Below are 24,087 nucleotides of genomic sequence, written 5' to 3'. Positions count from 1 at the left end.
TAGCGGTTCTGATCTATTGAGTCGTAGAGACATTTCAATTAGATTATTATCATGTAAAATTTTTGATAATGTTTTTGTCTAATTCTAATCTATCTGTTAGTTCTAAGCTAATTTCTTTTTTAAGGTCTTGATCGAGACTTATAGTCGCACCAGATGAGTTATGTTCGAGGTGTAACTCATAGAGTAATTTCGGATAGGGTACACCGTCTGCTCGTGTACCCTATCCGAAATTACTCTATGAGTAATACAATACAATGTTTTAGTAAAATGAAGTGTGTTTTGGAATAAGAATTTTTAATTCTCGCGATAATTTTCAATTTCTGATAGATATGAGGCAGTTACTTCAATAGAGGAAAAAAATGCGAACTAAACGTGTGTTTTGGCAACACTCGAAAACTAAGCGTTTTGTGATTGAAAACGTTTGAGTGGTGGGATGAACACCCTCAGAAGCAAACTTGACATTAAAACAAAGTTTTTAAAAACAAACAAAAAACAAAGAAAACTTCTGAATTTAAGCTAGTAAGTAACTTAAGCACGGAAGGATTAGGCAAGTGGAACGTTCAGCTGGGCTGATCTGATCAAAAATTTTCAAGTTCTGGACATATATACCACAAACAGATTTTATCTGAAAGAGGTATCTGACAGGGAATGTCGCTTTCCTTTTTCTTTAATTTTGAACTTCAAAGAACGAGCGAACACTTGAGTACCGTGTTGTCTTGTTCTTTGGATGATTGTCAAGATCTTAACAGGCAACTGTTAACATCATTTTAAAGCAATTTCTGAAAGACAATGATGCCCTCCCGAGTGGAGATTTTTCACCTAATTTGAAGCAAGATATGAGCGGTTTGAGCGGTTTTTTTTAGACGATTGCGCTCAAAATCTTGCTTCAAAATGAGCGGTTTGAGCGTTTTTGCATGGTTTATCTAAAAAAACCGCTCAAAATTCGCGCAAGATTTGAACGGTTTTGAGCTGTTTTTCTTAGATAAACCGCTCAAAAACCGTTCAAAAATGGCTCGAACCGCTCATTTTGAGCAAGATTTTGAGGGCAATCGTCTAAAAAAACCGCTTAAGTCGCTCAAATCTTGAGCGGTTTTTGAGCGTTTTTTTTTTCATAAATCGCTCAGAAACCGCTCATTTTGAAGCAAGATTTTGAGCGCAATCGTCTAAAAAAACCGCTCAAATCTTGCTTCAAAAAAGGCGAACAACCGCAAACTGAGATCCCTTCTCGAGAAGACAGCGGGTTGAGGTGTTTGACTCATGATTTGACTGACACGGTCGAACGGAATTCGATTTTCGTCGCAAATTAGGACGGTCGAACAAACACTATAGTCGAAAGAAGTCGCAAAATGGGTCGCGCAAAGCTTAAGTATAAGATAACGCTTAAGCTTAAGATAACCTAGACCAAATCTGCTGACTACAGGAAAAATAACCGTATAATTCAATTAGAATTTTTTGTAATTTTGGGCCTTTTGATAATTTTTCGAAGCCTTTCGATGATTTTAATCGGTTTTCTCTATAAGACCGCTCAAAAACCGCTTGAAAACCATCAAATTTAGCTTGAAAAACCGTTCAAAAACCACCGCAAGAAATGAGCGGTTTTTGAGCAAGATTTGAGCGATTTGAGCTGTTTTTCCAAAAAACCGCCCAAACCGCTCAAACAGCTCAAACCGCTCAAATCCTGCTGGAAAACCGCTCAATTCGCTCATATCTTAAGCGGTTTTTTAGCGGGATCTCGACCCGGGCTGGGCTGAAAAAAAAGTAAATTACATCTACGACCACTTTTTTTACATATGTACAGGTTTGAAAATCGCCAATTGTGGTTAATTAAAATGCACAAATTTCAAATATGTTTAATAGTGTAGCAGAGATAGCAAAAAATCGTTCTCATCAGTATCTATTGAAGTGAGTCAAGCTGAATAGTCTAATTTTTGTAGTAGTCTCCGTACCGTACTTTTCTCACAACCTCACGTCATATCAAACAATTGTCAGACACTAGCTATTTTCCAGCTTTGTCCATATCTGTCTCACATTTGACCACTTCTGCCGTTTGCCGACTATGCCTGAGTCAAACATGATTAAACCTGGTCAGTCTTGACTATACCTGGTCAGACATGACTATACATGGTAGACATGACTATACCTGATCAGACAGGACTTTACCTGGTCAGACATGACTATACCTGGTCAGACATGGCTATAACTGGTCAGACATGACTATACCTGGTCAGACATTACTATACCTGGTCAAATATGACTATAACTGGTCATATATAACTCTACCTGGTCAGACATGACTATACCTGGTCAGACATGACTATACCTAGTCAGACATGACTATACATGAACAGACATGATATTACCTGGTCAGACATGACTGTAACTGGTCAAACATGACCATACATGGTCAGACATGACTATATCTAGTCAGACATGACTATACATGAACAGACATGAAATTACCTGGTCAGACATGACTATAACTGGTCAAACATGACCATACATGGTCAGACATGACTATACCTGGTCAGACATGACTACACATGCTTCAGGTCTGATCATGTACAAAACTTAGCGCCATGTAACGGCAGAAACGGAGATGGTTTTAATGTAGTCCACTGTAGTTTTACGGTTCAATTAAAAACCGGCAGGCTGTTTTGATAAGGCTAAGAATCATAATGACTGCCTATTTGTAACTATTTACCTTGATCTTGTATGAATTATTTCGGGAGCGACCTAGCTCTCAATCCAGTCGGAAAGCTTAAAAATTTTATGGCCCGAGCTGCTGCTTCTTTGTTAGAGTCTGAGTCATGTAGAAAAACCATCATTTGTTTCAGTTATCGCTTCTCGGCCTTTTGGCTGAGATAATTTGTAGTATCTGTTCTTGTCAGATTAATATCTGGCATGCTGGGCTTTGCCTGACACCAATAATAAACTGATTTTTGCTTGACTCATGGATTGTCCCGGTGTTACACTACCATCATGATATGTCTGCTTCAGGTCTGATCATCTAATTTCAGACATGAACATGTCTGGTCCAGGTTTACTTCAAGTCTGATCATGTCTGATTCAAGATCTGATTTTGTTTTATAATTATCATGTCTGGTACATGTCTGTTTCAGACTTGTACATGGGAAAAAGAGACATGCCACAGGACTGATATACATATGAATTTCGTATGTATTTTTGATGTCCAGATTTAATTTTAACTGCAAATTTCAGTACGGGCTCCGAGTTTGTCATTTTATTATAAACCTTGAAGGCGACGAGAAGAATTTCACACAAAGCCAGGGGCGGATTCAGGGGGGGGGGGGCTGCACAAAAAGCAAACGCTTACCACCCCCCCACCCCAGGGATTCGACCCCCTGCCGACCCATGTACTAATTTGAAATATCCAGTTTTGGTGACGGACCCTAAAAACTTTCTTAAGGCTCCTCCGGCGCCAATATATACTAATTTTGTTGGAGAAGCGCGCGCCAAAAAAACACCTTTTTTGGCCTGTTTGTTCAAAATTTTGCCTGTGGCGCAGAAAAATTGGCCAAAAAAGGGACTTTTTTGTGCTTTGGCAGAGCTCGAAAAATCAATTTTTTAGGAATAAAAAAAGACGACAGAATTTTCGAAACTTTTTGAAGTCCCCTTGAGAAAATCTTAGATCCGCCCCTGCACAAAGCTATATACTTTTACTCAAAATTATCTGAAATATTTAACGGAAGATTTTCCCTATCACCAGCAGTATTGTTTATTAAAAAGCAAAAACTGAAATAATTTAGTACTAAATTAACAGAGGACAATCTGTACGTATTAAAAACTTGTGACAATTATACTGTTGGAATTAACTCTCTGGCCTCAGGCATCTCACATCTGCGTCAAGATCGCTTGTCTATCCGTGCTGACAAGAAATGGATTGCAATCGATTTTATACAACTAATTTAGCAGAGAGCTGAATCGATTTGAATTGATTCAAAATCGATTTAAATCTATTTTTGTCTGCAATTTTTGGTTTCATTCTTATGGATTTTTATCACTAAAAAATTGCTCATATCACTTTAAATCATTTACTAACGAACTATTTGTATACTCATTTTCTACAGATTATATACAAGTTACATTCATTTTTTTTAGACTATCAAACACTAGAAAAATAGTGAAAAAAAATTAACGTAGGCTTTTGAACTGACTTTTTGGCCTGAAAATAAGCTATGAGGATAATGGAACCTGATCTAAACTACATTTTATGATTGGATAAATTAGATATTTTACCACTGTAAAGTATTTAATATTAACCAATCATGATCCATCTAACTAACAACCCACTTATTTGTAAGTGCTGGAATTACTTGTAATTTCAGCACCAGAGAGATTTGAATTTAACTTAGAAATTAGTTGACTCTCCAAGAAGACTTCAGCAGCCGCAATAAACCAGTATACCCTAGATCTATTGAGCCTAGCAGAGACTAGTTAAACACCCTGAGACTAGATAGTATAAGAGTAAGATTAGGATCGGTATTAGACTAAGAAGTTGCACGAATCTATCCGGCCGAAAATAAGATAGCGTGACGAGCAGACGGTGTACCCTATCCGAAATTACTCTATGAGTTAACCACCTCGGTTCTAACTCATCTGGTGCGACCATAAGTCTCGAACAAGACCTTAATAGCTTAGAATTAACCAAAAATAGATTAGAAATTAGACAAAACATTTTAAAAATGTTACACGACGATAATTTAATCGAAATGTCTCTACGACTCAATAGATCAAAGCCAATATTCCGAACGATAAGAGAACTACCCGGAATTGGAAGAAGACCTCGAACCAGAGACGACATACGACAAAATAGAAACTTACCAAATAGTTATATGATAGTACGGCAAAAGCCAACACAAACTTTTATATTTAGAATCTTATTAGCAATGAATTTAGATTTTCATTTGCAAACTTAAATCTTGAAGTCAATCTTCATGATCATTTCAGGCGCTAAACAAAATATTAATATACAATAACGATTGATAAAAAGATCTCAGATCGTTCTCCTAAAGTTCTGCAGTATTCTATAAACTATATTTGGAAAATATTTATTGAAAATCAAAACAAAAATTAGTAGCATGACAATAAACTGTTAGTAATCATAAATTATCCAATTGTCCCAGCTTCATCACCTAAAACATAACAGCAATCATAAACTCACTAATATCATTAAAACACTAAATCTTTTCCTTAAACAAATTTAAACCATTTTAAACTTAAATTCACTTAATTTTCAAATCAGATCATCAAGGCTTATCCTTGGATCTTAATTCATTTTCTATTCAGTTAAAATTTAAACTTGATCATCAAGGCCCATCCTTGGATCAAAAAGAACAATTTTGTTCTCCCCCACCCACTTAGCTAGTGTCTAACGACCTCAAACGTCGATTCACTATCCAACCCTTTCAAAAAACCCAAGACTAATAGAAATTTTTCAACAAAACTAACCATTCAAATTAGGATAAACAGTGAAAAACTTCGGTTATTCATCCTTCACTTGAACCCTCCTCTTATCAAGACCCAGGATAAATCGTAGACTTAGTAAGTTTAAAATAGTATCTAACGAACTACTCGCGTTCTAATGATACCTGAACCTTGTGGATCGATTTACTATTCTCCAACCCTTGAACACAATCACTACTCCTACATAAGATTAAGTAAGTTAACACCTTAGCTTATACTAGCCACGAGAAAGTAAAAATCATTCTTCGGAATTGATATAATTTTCTCTCCCACCCTGAACAAATAGACCCAGGTTAAGCTAACCAAAAAATCGTAAGGACTAACAATTTAAGAAAATAGAAATCATCTAACAACTTTTTGCATCCTTCATCCTAAACCTTATGTCATTTAAAAATCTAGGAAACAAACAAACAATCGTTTTGCACAACTGTGAAATAGAAAACAAAAAATACGACCTTGTAATCACACCTCACACACAAACAGTTGGATATATTAGAACAAAACGACAAACACTAAAAAGAAAAATAATAACTAAACAAAGACAAATAACACGAAAAAGATTTTCCAAAAATAGAAACGCATTTTCAGAATCAGAAGCCAGCAATTTAGACGAACTCTATAAAATTAAAGAATCTATAGATAAAAATTGCCCCATACACGATCAATTATATTTTTCCGACTCAGAAACAACTTCAAATTCATCAAAAAGAGGAAAAAGACGAATAAAAAAGCAATATAAACACAAACCGGTACATTTATACAACTGGAATCAACAAATTAGACACATCGATAATTACCTATTAACAGTCATTAAACGAAAAAATGAGCCAAACACACACTCCAAGTGAAGATAGTCCAGATGATGACGATATCTTCCCCTTCCTTGTAGATACACCCACTGATAGAGGACAGCATATACTTTGTAAGAATTTACTACTAAATTTATTTGAACCCGGAATCAGCCCATGTAAAGCAGAGTTCCCCGATGTAAAGATCAAAAGACAAATTATTGATAACTATCTGAAAGATATATGTAATTTGACACAACACTACGGAATCTACACCATAGAATTCACTTCACCAAACCCGAATCACCGCAAATATGTAATTCAAACAGACGACCTTGATTTAGAATTTTCAAAAGTATTCTCAGAATATATAAAAAGCATACAATATCATAACTCACAAAGAGCAAACTCCATATTTACTAATGAAGTTTTTGCAATAATATATAGTTATATCTCAATATTAGAAAACGAAATCCCAATCTCAAATGTCTCACCGACAGAGACATCCAAACATATAAAGGTACGACATGAAATCACACTATTTTCAACTTTTCTACATATAATTAAAGAAAATTTTACCAAAGATGATGTTTCACAACATACAAAACATGACTTACAAAAAATTTTGGCATGGTTTATAATAGATTATTTCACACATAATATAGATTTAATTTCACAAGCAAGAAAAAATTTCAGACCTCAAAATTCACTCGATGATACTGTCATCACAGAACAGTCAGACTACGTTTGGGACCCCGAATGGTCTCATTATGCATTTATAAATATCCCACAATCAATTGCAAGCCAAGCAATAAGTACAATATCTTATATAAGAGATTATGTAAGAGTAGTACCATTAACCATTGACGCAACACCATTAAACTACAATACATTTTTACCTTATACTCGAAATAACAGTTTAAATTCGACCGTCATACACAATGAAAACCTTAATGGAACTAGAAATCTCACTCAACAAGATATTCAGACACCATCACACTTCATAAATGAAGAAATTGTCCAAACAACAACAACTACACAACAAAGTATTTCACCAATACGTCCAAATTTAACAACACCAAGAAATACAAACACTTCGCTAGCACAGGTAACCTTACAATCAACCGTTAAACCTTCGGTTGCTCCAAAATATTCACAAATGGATTACCAAACATATAGACCCATGACAATACCGTCAAAAACACGCAGAACATTCACAAGAAACAATTTTGCGGAACATAATTATAATTATACACATTCATCAAAAACAAACTATCCTCCACGAAATAATAATAATAATCAAATCAGATCTCGATATTGGAATAATCCAATGGCAACAACCAATTCAGTAAATTTTCAAGCTAATCCACATCCTCCACAGGATCATAGTGAAAATTACCCATTCTTTCAACAGAATAAAAATAAAAAACAAGCACCTCATCAAACGAATTACCTATCCTCAGATGATGATCATTTACAACCAGATATATTTGTACCATATACCCAAGAATATCGCGGACAAGGAATGCAGAAACCATATACACATCATAGAAATTTTTCTCCACACCAGATAGATACACAAAATCAACAACCAATACAAATGCAAAACCAAATTAATACACAATCTTTTCAACCAATTCAGCCACAAAACCCAATGATTACACACTCATATCAACCAACACAAATGCAAAATGAAATACCACTTTCATATTATCTTCAACAACACGAAATAACAAAAAATCAACTTTCTAATTTTTCACAAAGGCCAAATGCAGCAGAATCATTACAAATGACAATGAATCCATACCTTATGGGTGGATCATCAATAACATCAAACAAACCATTAATGGTATTCACAGGAACAGACCCTGAATATTCTGTAGAAGATTATTTAAATGCAGTAACAGCAAATTTAATTTTAAATATAGGACCTGAACCAATTAATACGCCACTACATCAAAACTGGATACATCGACGCACAGCGTTGATACAGACAACCCTAGACGGCGCAGCCCAAAAATGGTTTTCAGTATTGCCTATAGAAATAAAATCTAATTGGAAGAGATTTACACAAGAATTTTCAAAAATGTTTGACTCCGAAAGAAATAAACAACAACAAAGAGTTTTATGTAATGAAATTCGCAGATTACCAAATGAAACCATCAAACAATTAGCAGTACGTATCGAAACAGTAGTTCGAAAAGCATATTCATTAAATACACACGATTATAAAAACACAAAAATGACAGAAATCTTAATGATGACCTTAACACCCCAATTAAGGAAAATAGCAATAAAAAAGAGAGCATCCCATCCCTCCTCAATTCGAGAGCCCGATTTAGGTTTTCGAAAACTAGTAGACAAGCTAGAGCAAGCGGAAATCTCAATGAAACTTGAAGAAACAGAAAATCTGAAATTACAATATGTTAATCAAATTGAAACAAATACCACAAATATCAATAATATACAAGATTCAGATACAGACCTCGTTGAAAAAATCACTGAAATACTCAATATTTATGAAAAACACCCAAACTTTAAAGGCAAACCATTTTTCAAAAAATGGTGTAATTATTGCCGACGATACGGACATAGTATTTCCGAATGTAGACAAAAACAACAGGACAATCAAAACAAACCTCAAAAATATAAAGAACCGAATAAATCATTCTATCAATACATGAAGAAAGATCAAAATCTACCGAACAAAAATGTATACAGCAACAACAGTTCAGGAAAACCACTACCGAACAATACCAACTACACGAGAAATCAATCACCATATAACTCAAGTTATAGAGGAAGATCACCAGAACGAAGAAATACACAAAATTCGTCACAAAATCATTACAATAGACCAAATAGTCGAAATAACTACTCCAGATCAAATTCAAATACAACACAATTTGTTTCTAGATCTAATTCCCAATCAAGAAATAATTACTATCCAAACAATCAATCACGAAACTCATCATACAATAGAAATAGAATATACTCCAATAATCGGAATAGAAGTTATTCAAACAACCGAAACCAGAATTACCCGAACAATCGATCAAGGAATAACTCATATAATAGATCAAACTATAACAGACCAAACAATAATTATCAAAACAGATCACGAAATAATTCACAAAATCGACATTCAAGTTATAATAATCGTTATAGAAATTATTCCACTCACCACACAGGAATAATAACCATTATAATAATTCTAACAATCGCCACAGAAGTAGTACACCTAAACATCAAAGAAATATTAATCAAGTACAATCAAACCCAGAAACAACATCAGACCCCCCAGGTATTGATGACACAGGAAATAACGAACTACAACTAAATCAAATAAACTGTGAATCATCAGATTCAGAAAGTGATACAGAAAACACTACCTCCATAAATATGATAGCAATCGAAAATGACTACGAACCTATTATATATGAACAACCTTTTTCATCACATATATACGAAAATCAATTAGAACTCCTTCACAATTATTATATTGAACCCATCCATTCTACACAAACGGCACAAGAAACTAACGAAATTAACACTACAAATCAATCCAATGAAAATAATAAAACAAAATGCTTGAATACAAATCACATCTATCAAAATATACAAAAAAAAACAACCCAAAGAAAAAATTTGGACAATACCATTTCTTTTAGAAAGTCCAAGAAGCAAAGAATTTCAACCACCAGATCTTGAAATTGATTTTTTAATTGATTCAGGAGCAGAATCAATTATAATAAACATTCCCACATGGAATGAGATAAAATCACTACACCCAAAGCTAACGCCCCTTGAAACATCCAGTAAACTAGCAACAGCACAAGGATCAACATTAGTAAACTATGGAAAAATTCAATTATTTCTTCTCCCCACAAGAACAATAGAACAAAATAAAATTTTAAATAAACCATTTAAACAAATATTCCATATCACTGATATTAAGCACAATATCATTGGAATACCATTTATCTCTAAATATATACCAACAATCAACATTTTGAATAGTAAAATACTAATCAAAGATAAATACACAAAAACAAAAGACACATCCCTAACATTTTTTCAAAGATTAAATAAACAACCACCATTCTTTTCAAAATTTTATCCGATATATAATCAACAAAGAAAACACCTGAAACCACTATCAGGAAACATATATAATTTTTCAATAAAACAAGTTCACCAATATGATAAAAAACAAAACAAACAACAACTCTATATGTCAGATTTTGAATTCAAACCTATCCATAAGTTTTTCAAAATCACAATTTCATCCATAAAATATTTGAAAAACTCGAATTCAGATATTATTTCTCTACATGTATACAACAATACACCCTATCAAGTAACATTACCTTTAGGACTTTTAGGCTATTGCGAAACCAACGCTACGATATCACCAATACATGAAAAAGCATACCGCGTAAATAATATACTCCAATTATTAGATATTTGTCAATCTACAATTCTTAATGAAGAATTATCCATAAATAATATAATAAGTAATGAAAAAAGAAATACAGATTATTTCACAAAAACTCCATATTTCAAACCTACATTCAACATAAGTAACTACACAGAGACTCAACAGAAGTTTTTAGCAATGTTTAACTTCCAACATTCACAAATAACACAAGACGAACTTGATAAATTAGCCAAACAGCTAATAAAATATTCATCAGTCTATGCAACATCTAAATTTGATGTTGGCAAAATCAGTTCATCACTACATCTCCCATTAAAACCTGACGCAGTTTTCAAAAAACAAAGAGCAAGTAAAGTACCAATTCATTTACACGATAAAGTGAACAGATTACTTGATATTTTAGAACAATACAATATAATCTCACCGGTAAACAAAGAAGAACAACCAAAAGGTAACACATTTATCAACCCTGTTATCATCCTAGCAAAAGGAGAATCATTAAAAATAGTTCTAGACGCTAGATACCTTAATTCACTAATAGACGAATCAAAATGCAATTGGCCTATTGAACCAATACAAGTTATTTTAACAAAAATAAACGGAAAATACTTTACAACCGCAGATATGAATAGTGCATATAATCAGATGCCACTAGATGAACAATCGCGACGCTTAACACAATTTGTTATTGGAAATCAGCAATATGAATTCAACCGCCTATTCTATGGAATATCCATAGGACCAGCAGCATTTTCAGCTTTTATGAGCAAAATTTTTAGACCACTAATACTCAAGAAAAACGCAATCACTTATTTAGACGATGTTTTTATGCAATCACAGACAAAAGAAGTAATGTTTAAAGTTTTAGAACATTATCACAAAATACTTCAGAACGAAAATCTGAAGGCCGCCCCCAATAAATCACACTTCTTTTTAACACGAGTTAAATTCTTAGGACATAATATAGAAAGAAAAACAATCACCCCATTAAAATCACGCATTGATGCTATTCAAAAACTCCAACCACCAACAAACAAAAAGAAAATCCAAGAATTCCTTGGAATGTTAAATTTTTTAAGTAAATATGTCTATAAAATGCAATTATACCTAAGACCATTTTATAATATACTTAGACAACAAAATAATTTTGAATGGAACACAGAACATCAAGCACGATTTGAAGAAATTAAAAAACTCCTAACTGAACAAATTTCGAATACAATTCCAGACCCAAATCAACCATTCTATGCAATGTGCGATGCTTCGAATTTTGGCATCGGCGCAGCATTATTACAATCACACAATGGCACAAACAAAATGAAGCTTATATCAGCAAATTCTCGATTATTCACTCAAGCAGAGCTACGACTCTCAACTCTAATGAGAGAGTGTACAGCTATAATATATACACTAACAGAATATGAATTTCTGATACTTGGATCAAAACATCCAACAGTTCTTTTCACAGATCACAAACCAATCATTTTTCTCTTTACACAAAAATCTAATCCAAATCACCGAGTTTATAGATTTCAACTAATTCTAATGAAATTCCCAAACTTACATATAGTTTGGACAGCAGGAAAAAATCTTGCATTACCAGACACATTAAGTCGAAATACACCACCTGAATTACTCACACGTAAAACTACAGTTGAAATACCCAAAAATATAAAATTCTACCTTGCAGAAAACGAAACATCACCCCGACTAGAATGCAAATATGCAGTAAAAACTGACGTTGAACAATCACAGATAAACAATCTACAACACTTCCCACTCTATTTAGATTGCCAAAATAATCACTACGAAGTTGATCTACTTGGAACATCAACTTTCAAACCAATTCCATACTCACAATGGATAAAAAATAACACCCAACAAAAAAGAGTAAAACAACACTCGCACAAAAAAGACCTTTTTCCATTAATTGAAAAAGAAAACCTAACTGATAAAATAAATTTATCAGGACCACAAACAAACGATTCAAAATACACAATAAATCAAGTATTTGACCTCCATGACCCACTTGATACAATTCCCTTATCTAAATTAGAAATAGAAAACATTTTTCTCCCCCCAACAGATAAAATTATAATTAATACTTTGAAACACTATCAAAATCTTGACCCAGTAATTAGACAACTAAAATCATGGCACAAATATAAAACTAAACCCGTCAAGGCAGATACAACTATTTTAGGAAATAAAACACTCCTCCGATATTTTCGAAAATTCAATAATACAACAATTAACGAAAACACAGACCTTCTAGAATACAAATTAAATGAATCTACAGTTCCCTGTCTCCCTCTAAGTATGATTCTTATAGCTTTTAATATTTCACATACACAAAACATTAAAGGACACTCTGGATCAGAGAAAACATATTCAAATTTCATACAAAACTTTTATTTTCCAAATGCACCAAGTTGGATAAAAGTACTATGCAATGATTGTATAGTATGTCAGCTAAATAAACCTTATCCAAATCAAAAACAAATAGCACAAAAACAAGATTTTAAAGGACAAAGTTTGTACTTTAACCACAGTATTTCATTTGATACAAAAGGACCAATTTCACCCACATCCGAAGGAAACTCCTACATTATGGTAATTGTTGACGCGTTTACACATTATGTAGCACTTAACCCAGTACCACATTGTAACGCTTATTATGCTTACACAACACTATATGAACACTGGATAGCCAAATTCGGACTACCAGAAATTCTAGTTACAGATAACGGTACAGAATTCATAAATAATGAAATTATCACACTATGTCATCTATATAACATCAAACACGAACCACGTACATCTCACGCACCTTGGACAAACGGCTTAGTCGAAGGTATGAACCGTTCACTACAAGAATATCTTAGATGTATCATCAATGGAAATGATACAAGATATACCGAATGGTCAGCAGATGTAAAACTATTTCCCTTAGCATATAACTCACAAATCACGACAACTCTAGGAATGTCACCATATGAAATGGTTTTTAATCAAAAGCCACGCAAACCGATTATGTTTACAGCAAACTCTCATAAAAATGCACAAAGTTATTGTCAACCGAATAAAGAATCAATTTGTTACAACTTACCTTTACATACACACGATGAAGATCATTTTCATCACCCACAAATTCTTAAATTAGCCTCCGATACACACACCGAATGGATTTTAAACAGAGATAAAAAACACAATGAAATTTACCAAAAAGTAACAAAAAAGTTGTTACAAAGACAAAACATTAATGAACAAATAAATTCACGCCTTACACCAGCCTCCGATTTAAAAATTGGAACATTTGTTTTAATACCCAATTTTAACACTCAAAAAGGAATCTCTAAAAAACTACAACCCCTTCGTAAAGGACCATACCAAATAATTGCCAAACCCACTGATGTCACATATAAAACTATCGACTCAGACAAAAAAGAAATTGTTCAACACCGAAACAACCTATTACCTTATTACCCAAAAGAGTACGCACTACGCGAACTAACTCAATTATATTCTTTCACAGGTTTAAAAGTTATTCAAAATTATCCACATACGGAAAATAAAACAAAGGAACAACATGACATTCACCTCGAAAACCAAAATAAAAAATCAACTACAACAAAAAACAATACAAAAAAGCTAGATCAAAATACACCACAAAAAGAAAGAAAAAATAGAAAAATGATAGAAAAAATAATACCTCAAGAACAAATCGACAAATCAGAACATAGAGAATCATCACGACTTAGAAATCAACCACGTAAAAACTATAAAACATTCATTCCACAATCTAAAATATTAAAGAAAGTCGAATTTCAAAAACAGCTTTAAATTTATATTTAATAATTTTTGCACCTCTGAAATATTTTGAACTTTCATTTTTCAAAATAACATGCTGACAAATACGCAACGATTCTAGTTCAAAATTAGCCAATAGGATTCATCCAATCCGTCACCTTCTCTAACTCTAACACAGATCAACTAGACGAACGATATTAAACTCCAGGCATATCTATAACTATAACTTTGCGACCTCCAGGTCAAAAATAAGCAAACCATTCCAACTTGACAACTAAAATAAATATCACCATAATATCATAACCCTCCCTTATCTAATAAACCAAAGATCAACAATATTTCCCCAACTCAGACCTCAAATACCCCCCAAACAAATATGTTAAATTAGCCTAAAGTAAAAGAACGACCATTTTAATTAGCCTAAAGTATAAAAATCTCAAAAATACCCCAGATCACTTGACAAATAAAAATAAAGACAAAGAAGACCTCCCGATCACCATAAAATTCGCCCCCAACAATTTTTCACAAAACTCAGCCCACTTGTCAAAAAACCAATAAATAATCCGACCACACTTGAAAATTGCCTCAAACAACAAAAAATATTCGATCGAGAAGTCATTTCTTAAATGCTCTTCTCTCATTCAGTCAACATAATTCTAACAAATCTCAAACAATTTTTCACGATATTTAAACTTTTAATCATATTTCTTTTTGATACCTTTGAATCTTTTGTAATAATCTTAATCATATTTTGCAATATTTTTTCAATTTTCTATATTCGAACTATACCTCCAGCTTTCAAAAGCTATTGACTATATCCACAGGTACGATTCACAAAACTTATCCAAATGATACGAACCATTTTTAGTAGAACAGATATTTTTTTACTATTTGTAATTTTTATAACATTTCTATCATCCCTCATCTTGACAATATGCAAATGTATAATGAAAGCAATTATCACATTCGCCCTAGCAACAATCCTCCTAATATTTTTTCTAGAAGAATACTACAATAAACATCAATTTTTTCACTAAAAGAATAGATCAAAAACCATCAAAAATTGCTAACCAACAATCACACAGTCAGTCTTCACCCACATCATCCCAGGAAAACCCGACACCACCTTCAACTACCCAAAACCCCCAAACATCTACACGAATTTCCTTTCAAGATAACCCATATACCTTTGAAGAACGACACGATAGTCTACAATTAAAATTTGAAATCACGGTTAAATTAAACAACATTACTCAACATCCCTATCCATTAAACCCACCAAATATAACAGCTCAATCCCTACCACCACCGTTTATAACAACTGAAGTGATATACAAATACGACAGATATACCAAAAAAAACAATTGGTTACATCACATTTTATAACCCATACTCAGGATTGTTTTTATTTTTCTCCAACTCCTTTTTCTAATAACCTCAAATGAAAACATAAACCCTTCCCCCCGCACAGGACTCCAAGATTTATTAGTAACACATTACGATTGTGAAGAAAACGAACAAAAAACACTACACAAATATGCAATAAATCAAGTATCACAATGCGAAACAGAACCACAAGCCATAGAAACAACAAATGTAATAGCGACACTTTATTCAAAAGCCCGAGCAACAACAGTTATAGGATATAAATTCACAGCAACATTTTCCGAAAAGAAAGTACATTGTTCACAAGTCTCAAATGGAAAAAAAACCGACTTGACCACGAATCATTCTACCAAAGTAATATCGAACGACTTCTACATCTCAATCCCGAAGATTGTAAAAACGAGTTACTAAGACTCAATATCACAAGAAATAAAAACACAGATAGAAAATTAGTATATTTCCAAGTTTTTGCAGATTCTGTACATCAAGCAGAACTTGAAAGATATCAAGGACATATAAAATTAGATGAAAAATACCCATACAACGGCGCACACGGAAGATTAACTTATGATATACACGATAAACACTGGATACCACACATTGGTATAAATGACCCATCAAACTGCAAAGCAGACACAAAAAATAAAGGATATCAAGAAATCATGTTTTTTGATTGGAAAATACAACTCGAAAAAACACAACTCACACGCGATTTATCAGACAACACAATGATCTATCAAGGAATTAGATTACCTTGTAAAAACGACCAAGGCTATTGTGACCCTACAACACGAACACAAGCAACAATTGTTTGGTTCCCTGAAGACACATGTACAACATTTCAAGTAGCAAAAATACACGCTCGTATGATAAAATTCCACGAAAAATATTTCATACAATCAATTCCATATGAACAAGTCCATCCATCACGAAGACAAATTTCTAATTTTAGAAACATACACAATATAGAAAATAAATTGACACGTTTTCAAATATATCAAGAAACAGAACTTGCATGTAAATACAGAAATCCACTTCACAAAACACAATACTCCGAGATATTAGTTGAATACGAAAAAGGATTCGACATGACCACTGGAAAAGTAAAAATCGACCCATACGCCACAAGTCACCCTATAAACGAAGGAACATCATATATACCAGTTGATTTTCAAAAAAGTAAAAATCAACCTGGTGGACATCTAAAGCCCCATGACACTAGAAGCACACGTTTACAAGAATTATCACTAATGAATAGTACATATTTCGGTAACATCCACTATGATATTCACCTAGATATGAAATTAGACTACACAATTAGCCGAATTTTTCAAGAAATGTCACTATCTGAATTAGAAACACTTCACCAGCTATGCGAATTAGAAAGGACACAAATCCTACAACCACTTGCACTAGCAGTATTAAAAATACCCTACGCAGGATATTTACTATCAGGAAATAGATCAAATTTTTTAGATTATGAAGGAAACATTTTATGGTTTTATACCTGTACCAAAAAAGTATCACCACTATATGTTTTTGAAGATAAACGATGCTATAAAAGAATCCCTATCTTTTATAAGAATAAAGTACACTTCGTTGACACACTTTCAAGACGAACCTATTTCTGGGATACCGCAGTCCCATGTGGATCAGAAAATAGCCACAATGTAGTTCAACTGAACCCTGATGAAGATAAATATTATCTTCTTACTCCATATCCCACATTAATGCAATCACTCAAAAAATTTTTACCTGAAAGCATTAGAGCTATTGTTCGAAACCCAAATATTGACTTACAATCAATTGGAATATATTCAAAATCCGATATACAACATCACATTAGAACACAACAATTCCAAGAATTATTAACACAAATGGACACGATACAAAGACAATCAATTGACCAAAACTTACGCAAACTTGCCGAAACAGCAGGATTTGCAGATATTTATACACAAGACTATAGCGGATATTTTAAAGACATTAAAGACTATATATATCTAAACGGTGAAAAATACCGACCACAAGATATTTCACCTATAAATATTTTTAGCTTTGTTACACTAAAAAATGAAATTCTCGATTTTCTAGGATGGCCCTACTACATCTTAGAAAAATTGACTATTTTATACGCAATGTTTAACTTTATAGGATTTCTTTTTTCGCTTTTAAAAGGAATCTATAATACATGCGCTATACACACACAAGTAAATAGACAAGCAAGTGTAGCACGCATACTATTTGCAGGATGTTTTGGAATTTTTTCATCATCAATAAACAAAATTCTTTTAGATGCACAAATAAAGGAATACAACACAAAAATAGCAACAAGACAGAACACATACGACGAAGAACATAATAATGTAGACATTACGCCTACAGCACCACAGTTACCACCACTACCACATAACCATCCATTATCACTAGTCCCACGAAATTTTCGAAATTTAGCAATAACAAATAATCCAAATTTTAGACCAACTATATCACAAAGTCCCATTCAACATATAATGACACACCATTCACTAGATGAAAATACATATGAACAAATCATAGAACAACCCCATACCACCGCTTTTCAGTCTCAAAACAATAATTTTTTTAGCCCACGATGAGCCGACAACTTGGATCCCTACACCGCTCAAATTCACACCCAACCAACCTCAACACTCCAATTACAATAATTCCACTTTTTGCTTTCCCACCACCCGATTTCCCAACCAATAATATAACATCAGGCATGAATTCAGACACTAATTCACACATCTCAGTTTTATACTCCATCTCACAACTCAATAACCCAGATATTGAAACCCCTGACGAATTTGCAGACTCTGAACCATCTCCATCCAATAATTTTCAAACCAATCCCTCAGTTTTTTCGAAACCCCCTTTTCAACCAATCCCACCATATAACCCACTCCCATCCATTTCTACACCCTCCTATGCTTCACAAGTTACCCCAACCTACTCTTCGCTTCATTCAGATCGATCATCCAATTCTCCAGACGCCCCCCAAATCTCCCAAGAACTAGATAATTTTATCACCTTACAACAACAACCCTTCCACCTTGAAAACCCCACTATAAATCAGATTTCATCCACAATAGAATCATCAAACCCACCTACCCCTACACCCTCTTCAGCTTATACCGCATCATTAGCACCATCATCCACATCCACCGAATCATCAATTAGCACTAATAGAGCTTACCGCACTTTCAAAAGAAAATTCCCAAACCATCCATTTCCAACAAAACCAGGAACAGCCCGTGAATATATTAATCATCCAAATCACACTAACACGAAAGAATTTTTAGCAATCACCTTACCTTCATTTCCACAGTATACTTTGAACACCCCTACAGATACTAACGATACACGTAGCTTTGTAGATGAACAAGTTTTAATGCCTACACTTCATTGGACATCATATTATCATTTTACTTATACACACATACTAATACACACATCTAATACACACATCGATTTAGAACGAAATCAAGATATGCTATATCGACTCACTACACCACTAACACATAGACAATTTACTTACATCGGATATAAAAAATCACTAAAAACATACACTGCACCCCGAGCTAACGAATATACGCTAGAATATTACGATCATAACATCATCCGAACTAACCAAGACCAATTTTTAGATGATGATCGCTTCGCTAACCCACAAATCACAGAAAAATTTTTCATCAAAACACCATATGTTTTTACACTCAATATATTTGATCGCAAATTCGACCACATCATTTCTGAAGCACTAACCGACACACAAGCTTACGAAAGTTTTAAAGAAAGATTTCAATTATTTTCACTAACCTTTCATTTCCTTGCACCACATGAACGAGATTTGCACTGCTCACATGACATTATGTTACGCACTAAACAAACCCACACATATACATATTACCGCTTTATACAAAATCACTTTGACCTACACACTCCATCAAGACAACCACACCATCGTTTTCAATTTATTAACTCTAAATATACATCACCATTTTTTCTTAACTTCACATATTGCATCAAAGATACTAACCTTCACGGTATTCTTCGCAATTATGATCCCATAACCCAAATGTATATTTTTTGTCCCATCACAAAGACCTTCAACGCAGAAGAATCCAGACCCTTCCTTATCCCACATGAATTTGTTCAACCTATAGAAATCCCCATATTAGAATTCATCCACAACACTAAATATAACCACAAATTATATAACCTCATCCAAAACACACCTTATGATTTTGCAGTTGGCACTGAAGAACTAAAAACCATTAAAGCACTTCAATTGCTTTGGCCACTGCTTCAAACTAAAAACATCATTCGCATACTAGCAAAGTTACTAACAAATTCCGACATAATCCACGACATCTTCCCCCACGGTTTTTTCCCCGACGACTAACAGGTAAGTATAATTTATACATATACTAATAAATTTAAAAATAAAACACTAACCATTCTTTATCCATGTTTTATTTAGATTTTTAGTCTTCATCTCACGATCATCTGCAAAATACACAAAAGAAAAATAAAAAATAGAAAACTTCTTCAAATTGTCCCAAACTCTAATAATCTTTTGCACCAGCTAAATTAAATAAAATTCATACAAATGTAATAAATTAATTTATAAATTATTTCCCTAAAAGCAATAATTCTAATAATGATGAAAATTTGTAACTTAATTTTTCCCCAAAACAAGCAATAAAATTGAAATTCTATGTAGTAAATTAATAAAACGCAAATGCAGTACTAACCTTTTGATATTTTCATTCACTCGCACAAGAATTCTATCCAAACTCGCACAGCTCGCCCACGAAGAATTGTTTAAATAATGAATTTCAGTTTCAAGCTTTCACACTCAACAACTCTAACACACGATAACAAGTTTCAAACTTTCCTTTAACCCGGTTGGAAAGGAATTATATACTGAACAAAACTAACCAATGCAGCTTACTAAACACCACAACACATAGAATAACAGCATGACTAAGAAAAGGAAACCAACGGTACCCAAACCGGATTAACCCAGTTTAAAACTGGATAATTTATTCTTTTGAAGACTATTATAAAGTCTAAGAAAGAAATAATAAAACACAAAAAAGTCGAAAGACAAACCCATACCAAAAACAATTTGATTTTTGAAAAAAGGACACAACCAACGAAACATAAGAAAAACCACAATAAACCCAACATAAAACGTTATCACATAACAGGACCTCTCACAGAAACCGCACGAAATTATACTCCCACTCCTGGCCTAACCCACCAGAGAGGACGTCCTGAGCATGCTCTATAGCCGGCCTAACCCACCGCACTACATCCACGCTTTGTGACCACACTCCTATTTTTAATAAGAGGTACTCAAGGGTGAGTAACTCTTCAAAATAACTGAACTAAAACAGAAAGCTTTTGTGAAAACAACTAACCAAAATCATAACTAAAACACTAAACTAATAAAAATTTTATAAAATGTAAATTATATCTTGCAGTATATAGATCAGCATACAACACCAAAGACGAACATCCAAAGACAAAATGACCCCACTACACTCGAAAAAGAATGGCCAACCACAATCAATATGCCGCCCACAATCACAACTCAAAGGATTTAGAGTACGACTTGACTTCGCAGAAAAGGACTTTATTGAACTAGAACAATGACCACCTCGATGTTCAAGTATACGTACAGATCCGAGTAACCAGGCATCCCCTCCATGCACAATCTCCACGCCATTCCCAGACAAGGTCAAACACAAAGAAGTTCTCTACATGAAACGAAAAAACCTGTCATAGCCAACCATTCTGAAATCAGATTTGAGTTTGTTGCGAAAACCCAGTCGTTGTCATGAGAAGACACAACGATTGAATCTGGAACTTCTCTAACAAGAGAACCCAGACGAAATATGATGTTCGCCAAATACCAACGTCCATCATCCATCTTTTGAATTGCAGAAAGACTATTCTAAAAAACTCTGTAAAACCCGGATGGGTGGAACCTGATCTAAACTACATTTTATGATTGGATAAATTTGATATTTTACCACTGTAAAGTATTTAATATTAACCAATCATGATCCATCTAACTAACAACCCACTTATTTGTAATTTCAGCACCAGAGAGATTTGAATTTAACTTAGAAATTAGTTGACTCTCCAAGAAGACTTCAGCAGCCGCAATAAACCAGTATACCCTAGATCTATTGAGCCTAGCAGAGACTAGTTAAACACCCTGAGACTAGATAGTATAAGAGTAAGATTAGGATCGGTATTAGACTAAGAAGTTGCACGAATCTATCCGGCCGAAAATAAGATAGCGTGACGAGCAGACGGTGTACCCTATCCGAAATTACTCTATGAGTTAACCACCTCGGTTCTAACTCAATAAGTAATACATAAAATTTCTGCACAAATGATTTTGCCTTATTTGATAATTTTAAATATATGGTATTCGTCTAACAAAATTGACCCTAAAACATTGACAGTATATATGACATTTGCAAAAGTTTTGCATAGCTGTATTTCTGTTTACCTCGGGAACACTCAGTTTTGCCCAATTTAAAAAGGAATCTCATAAACGCAAATGTTTATGGTTTAAGACTCTCCTCGAGTGACTTTTGCTCTCTAGCTCTGCCTGAGAGTTTCTTGAATAGAAAAAATTGCTCAAGCTTCGAAATATTGAAAAAAAAATGTTGAATTAATTATGTTAAGTCAGTTTTGTTGAGATTTTGATGGTTTTCATTAGCTTTCAAAAATCCCTTAAAATTGATTCGAATCCAATTTTTATGAAATAAAACTTTTTTTTCTACAGTAAAAATCCAATTCATCCTTTCTAAATCAATTTACGGGTCAAAAGTTTCTATACAGTATATTTTTACACAAAAATCCATTTAAATCGATTTCAATCTCAACTTTGTCAGTTCGGGTATCTTCAACTACTGGCGACTTATAAAGTAAATACAAAGTTAGTACTTAATTGCCAAGCTAGGCAGCAAAAGTGCTACGAAATGAAAGCTTTCATTTGCGAGTTGCATTGGAAACATGTGAGTTGATTAGATAAAACTACAATCGCTGGCTTGCATATGTAATGATTGGTCTGTAAACTGAACAAGGTCATAGCAAAATTTGACAACTTGAAACAACTGATAACTGGAAACAATCGGCAACTGGTAGACACTTGGGTTTTTCCACTGGCTTGACGTTGAACTTATTTCGTTTCGATAGCTTTCAAAGTATTTTCATAAAAAGATTGAGGAAAAGTAGCCTCGATGATCCCGAAATTGACAAGCACGTAACAACTGAGCAGCCCGGTTGAACTACTAAGTTGATAAATTTTCGCTGGTTTTTTAAATGTTCCCTATTTTCACCAGCTGGTAATTTCGCCTATTCCCAGTTGTAGTCTTGTCAGGCTGGATGAGATTTTTTGCTCAATTTTTGAACTGCATTTGATACCTACGTCAGTTAATAAAAGATAATTTGAGAAAAATAAAATTGTGTAGTTCGAAAATGGCTTAATTACAAAAAATAAACAAGACTGCTCGTATCAGGGCAAAGCCCTGAATGTTCCGACTGCCTTTTAAGGTTTATTGAGCAGCAGTAATACATAAAAAATTAAATTAAATAAATTAAAATGAAAATTTTTTTTTAATTTGAAATTTTTTATGAAAATCATCCCCCCACACGCCATATAAAGTACAAAAAGATAGATTTCGTTCCTTGTAACAAATCAATTCTGGCAAATAAGCTTCGTTCAAACAATTTGGAACAATTTATAAGACGGATTAAATCTCCGCTTACGCGTTAATAGCGCGAACTATATTGCGCGTTAATTGTCCCAAATTGGTCAAAATGGCCAAAATGGCAATCTTTAAACCCTCATAACTTTACGAAAAATGATCACAGGTGAAATATCTTTTCAAATTTAAGCTCAGGACAACAATACCTTTTGAATGATATAAAAAAATTCCGTCAAAAATGGCTAGTTAAAAAGTCGAAATTTGTCTGAAGAAAAAAAAAACCCACCCGAGCACAAATATTCCGTTACTTTCGTATCGAAAGTCGGAACAACAATATTGCTCCTATCAGGGCAAAACCCTGAAAGTTACGACTGGCTATTTACGTTTATGGAGCAGTAATAACATAAACAACATGAAAAAA

General features: G+C 33.6%; 1 pseudogene; it reads left to right on the top strand.

Moving 5' to 3' along the window:
• Positions 1–2,836: 2,836 nt before the first annotated feature.
• LOC134857337 (U2 spliceosomal RNA) lies at positions 2,837–2,997 on the top strand (annotated as a pseudogene).
• Positions 2,998–24,087: the final 21,090 nt, after the last annotated feature.

The sequence above is a fragment of the Symsagittifera roscoffensis genome, chromosome 1 (assembly GCF_963678635.1).
Source record: "Symsagittifera roscoffensis chromosome 1, txSymRosc1.1, whole genome shotgun sequence".
NCBI classification, from domain to species: Eukaryota; Metazoa; Xenacoelomorpha; order Acoela; family Convolutidae; genus Symsagittifera; species Symsagittifera roscoffensis.
The sequence above is the reverse complement of the archived record's forward strand: the minus strand, read 5'-3'. Positions and strand labels throughout refer to the sequence as shown.